The following is a 5,109-nucleotide window of genomic DNA, read 5'->3' on the forward strand; positions in this document are numbered from 1 at the left end:
CCTCTCCTCCCCTCCCCTCCTTTCTCCTCCCCTCCTTTCTTCTCTTGAGCATGGGCTCTGGGTCAGACTCAAGTCCTAAAGTATGCAAAGCAAGGGCTTTACTGACTGAGCTATCTCCTAGGCCTCTATTTTTTAAATTTTATTTTATAAACAGTATAGACCTCTTTTGCACTTGAGAATCTCTTTAGTCCTCTATTAGGCCTGGGAAGTGCAGGTTTACCAGGTCAGCAGAGCCACAGAGACTGTGAGAAGATGCCTTCATGCTTCTTCCTGTGTCACTTATGGCATACTTCAGCTTTCCCTCTTAGAAGTCTTCTTATTTATTTAGTGTGTGTGTGTGTGTGTGTGTGTGTGTGTGTGTGTGTGTGTGTGTGCACGCATGCGCGTGTGCTCAAATGCCACTGTGTAGGTCAGAGGGCAGTTTTGGGAGTGGGCTCTCTCTTCCCCCTTCCTGTGGGCCTCAGGCATCAAACTCAAGTTGTCAGGTTGGTAACAAACACCTCTACCCTGTGAGACATCCTCCTGGCCCCCAACTTTACCTTTTGGTGCAAGATTCTCAACCTACCAGTGTTGATTGCAGCACTTCCTTTGTAATTTTCTGAAGCATATGTAGGTATAAAACCCTATTTTAATATTGTTAAATGTACAGTAAATGGGAAACTGAAGGCAACAAAATAACAAAATAAAATAAAATAGGAAGTGAAATAAAAGTTAATTCAATGCATCACATCCAAGTAGAGGCACACTTGCCACTTTGAATGTGGTGAGGCTGCTGCAGACCGTGGTGCTGCTGATGCTGTGGGCACAGGCTTACTGTGATGTCACTGTATGGGCACAGGCTTGCTGTGATGTCACTGCATGGGCACAGGCTTGGTGCTGATGATGTCACTGCATGGGCACAGGCTTGCTGTGATGTCGCTGCATGGGCACAGGCTTGCTGTGATGTCGCTGCATGGGCACAGGCTTGCTGTGATGTCACCACATGGGCACAGGCTTGCTGATGATGTCACCGCATGGGCACAGGCTTGCTGATGATGTCACCGGATAGGCACAGGCTTGGTGCTGATGATGTCACCGCATGGGCACAGGCTTATTGTGATGTCACTGCATGGGCACAGGCTTGGTGCTGATGCCATCACTATGGGCACAGGCTTGGTGCTGATGATGTTGCTGGGCACAGGCTTGGTGCTGATGATGTCACCACATGGGCACAGGCTTATTGTGATGTCACTGCATGGGCACAGGCTTGGTGCTGATGCCGTCACTATGGGCACAGGCTTGGTATATGGGCACAGGCTTGGTGCTGATGATGTCACCGCATGGGCACAGGCTTGGTGCTGATGCCATCACTATGGGCACAGGCTTGGTGCTGATGATGTTGATGGGCACAGGCTTGGTGCTGATGATGTCACTGCATGGGCACAGGCTTGGTGCATGGGCACAGGCTTGGTGCTGATGATGTCACTGCATGGGCACAGGCTTGCTGAAGATGCCATCACTATGGGGACAGGCTTGGCTAACTTGTAGTGTATATCAAAGGTGACTCATCTGTCTATTTTTTCCAAACTCAGTGAGACTTTAAGTGAGAGCTGAAGAACCCTCAATCCCCACTGGGCCCTGAGGGATCCTTTGAGCAGTATTTGTCTCTGGACTCTACCCTGTTAACATCTGGAAATTAAAAATAGCACCACCCGGAGCTGAGCTGGTGACTAGCAAATAGAAATGGAGGCGCTAACCTCTCAGGGTATTGAATCTTAGAGTGAAAATCTAGAGGATTTGGAATAATGGTATAAAAAATGTGAGTACCAAGGAGATGAAGAGAAAAAATTATTTTTCCTTTTGAGAATTTCATACGTAAGTACTGTATTTATATTATTTCCATTCAGCTCTTTCCCCGCCGGCTTCTTCTGTGTCTCCCCACTTCCTCTCACACGTATGGCCTTTTCTTCTCATTATTTGCATTTAGGATATCGTTTGGAGGCAGAAAGATGGCTCGGCATTGAGCTCTTGCAAAGGCCCTAAGATCAGTTCCCAGCATCTACCATCCACATTGGTTGGCTCACAACTGCCTTTAACTCCAGTTCTAGGGTATCTGATGTTCTACTGGCCTTCTGGGCATGTGTGCGCTCCAACACACACGCACGCACATGCACACGCACACACACACACACACACACACACACACACGCACACACACACAAACAGAAACTAAAATACATCTTTGGAATATTTTTGAGACAGGGTCTCCTGTAGCCCAGACTGACCATAACTGTCTGCAGCTAAGGATAATCTTGAATTTCTGATTCTCCTACATCCACTTCCCAAGTTGCTGGCATTACAGGCTTGCTTTACCCTACTGAGCTATGGAAGAAAATTATTACAGGGATTTTTGAAGATTTTTCACAATCTCTTCCTGGGAAATCAAATGTTTTTCCACAAGTGATTTAGGGTTTCAGGACAATTAAGTAACCAGACTGAAAGGCCACCTTGGGTGGGACCACATGGAGGGTAGAGAGGAGGAAGGGGCTAGCTTTGTCTGAGCAGGGCCTTTCTGCAGAGATGTTGTCTTCTGAAAGCTGATACAGCTATAAAAATACCCCTTCCTGTGGTTCACAGTTCTCTCCCGGACTCGTCCTTAGAGACAGGGCTGCCTCGCATCCAAGGTCACACTCTTTCCATAAGTGCTTGCATGACAGGCATCTGGCTGCTGTGGAGAGATCAAGGCTCAACTCAGACAATACTGAAGGGCCAGCCAAGCTGGGGAGCCCTTGTAGAACCCACCTGAGTCGTGAGTTGTAATTGTATGACAGGCCAGGTTTCTGCCTGCCAATTTGTCTTTCCAATTCTGTGCCTGACAGCTGATCTCCTGAGAATTCGTCCATGTAAAACTTCCACATAAAATTTCTCATCTCAGAATCTGATTGTGAAGAACTTAATCCAAGACCATGGTCAGTGGAAACCTCGGGTGGAGTGGATAGAGTTTTACATTAACATCATGCCATGTCTCGTCACAGTGTCTGGTGGGTGATCGGGGATCAGTAAACACTTGTTAAATGAGCGAATCAGCAATAGATTTGAAGAGGTCAAGAATGGCTACCATAATTCTGCCTTTGGATATTAATTTGTTAGTGGGGTTTGTGTGTGTGTGTGATGAATTTATACTTTCTCTGGTCTACATTTATTGCTCAGTCCCATACGTTCTCTATAATCTTGAGCCCATGCCTTCTCAGGAGATCAACTGTAGGGTACAGAGTTAGAATGACAGATAGGCAGACAGAAAGTTGACCTGTAAGATAATGACAACTCATGACTCAACTGGGTTCTTCGGGAGCTCTGGAACTTGGCTGATCCTTCAGAAGTTGAGCTTTGATACCTCCACACCAGCTAGCTGCCCACCATCCCACCTTGCCTCCCCCTCCCCCATCTACATTGTGTGGTTTTCCTGAGGCATTTCTAGGTGTTTCAAAGGAATTAGGAGATGCTAGCAAGAGTCAGGCCTGCTGATCCTCCTCCCTGCTTTTACCTGATAACCTCAGGTATCAGGTCTTCAGTCTTGTGCTGGTGACTGGAGTGTGGTACACACTCAAGAGTGAAGTCTGGGTTTAGGGGCTCATTATGCATAAAATGACAAGAGTTAGTCTGAGTGAGAGGAGGAAATGCTTGGCTTCCTGGTTGCTCTAAGTCTCACTTTTAGGGTGTCCAGGAGCACACTCATAGTGGGGATGGAAACATTACCATTTTAACGAGCCGGTCTCCCTGTAGTTTATGGCTTCCTCTCACCCACGGCCAATCTGATAGGCAATTGCTTTCCCTCTTAAGGTAGCGATTCTGGGATCTAAGATTGGGTCAGACACTCCTCCCCACTGCCAGGCAGCCTCATAAAGTCTGTAATGGCTCCTTCCTTTAATTGGAATTCCAGGCCATTAAGTAGTGGCCTAATTTGCCTGCCATAGACTGGTTCTCATACTGACTCTGGCAAAAGAAGCAAAGTAGATTTGGGCATGGGTCTCCTTTCCTTCTCCTTCTCCTCCTCCTCCTCCTCCTCCTCCTCCTCCTCCTCCTCCTCCTCCTTCCCCTCCCTCCCCTCCCCTCCCCCCCCCTCCCTTCCCCTTTCCTTTCCTCTTCTTTCCTTTCCTTCTCCTTTTGCCTTTTGGGATAGAGTCTTGTAATATAGCCCAGGCTAGCCTGTATTATGTATCCCAAGATTGCCTCAAGCTCTCAGCATTTCCCTTGCCTTAGCCTCTCCAGTGATGTGATTTCAGAGATCCACCATGTTTCTGGCTCATCCCCCTTCTTTCTCTATGTATGTATGTATGTATGTATGTATGTATGTATGTATGTATGTATGTATATATGTATATATTTATGTGTATATGGGTGCATGCAGTGTGTATATACATACATGTGCTTGTAGAGGCCAGGGTCAGTGGCAAATGTCTTCTTCCAACTCTCTCCACCTTCGTTTTAGAGACAGGCTCCCGCACTGAGCCTAGAGCTCACTGGTTTAGCTAGGGTTGCTGCTCTCCTGTACCTGTCCTCTTGGTATTTGTGGTACAGACTGTTCTCTGTACTTTTATGTAGGTTCTGGGGAATCCCAATTCTGGTCCAAGGGCTTGTGTGGTAGGTATCTTACCCGCTGAACCATTTCCTCAGCCCCTTCACTGTCTTTCTTTGAACAGTTAGCTGTGGGTTAGAGAAGGACTCAGGGAGGGGAAGACGAGAAGCACCACAAAGACAGCTATAGAAGTGTGAATGGAGGTGGACCCTGAAAGGGAACTGTGTGTCCTCTGCTGCATTTTACACAATCCATGTGGGGATAGTGCAGAGATGACTTAGGGAAGATGTTGAATAGAACCTGGACCAACTAGAGTCCCAATAAGGAATGCTTTGGAATTGTTGTGTCATGCAGAAGTCTCTATAGCATGGGACCAAGGACCGGAGAGTAGACCGTTGGGTGAACATAGGACATTTCTGACACTCAGCTCACAGGTCCATGGAGGTTTCCTTTCCCATATGGAGAGTCTCAGGGGACTGCACTGGCCAGGAAAGCCTTAATTGGGACGTATACTTCCTAGGCCAAAAGGAATAATACAGGAAGGGTTTGTATCT

General features: G+C 47.2%; 1 pseudogene; it reads right to left on the reverse strand.

Annotated features, from left to right (window-relative positions):
• The window catches only part of LOC114621106, a 7,422-nt pseudogene extending 4,540 nt beyond the window's left edge, over positions 1-2,882 (reverse strand).
• Positions 2,883-5,109: the final 2,227 nt, after the last annotated feature.

Source organism: Grammomys surdaster, unplaced genomic scaffold (genome assembly GCF_004785775.1).
Source record: "Grammomys surdaster isolate TR1022 unplaced genomic scaffold, NIH_TR_1.0 172, whole genome shotgun sequence".
NCBI lineage: Eukaryota > Metazoa > Chordata > Mammalia > Rodentia > Muridae > Grammomys > Grammomys surdaster.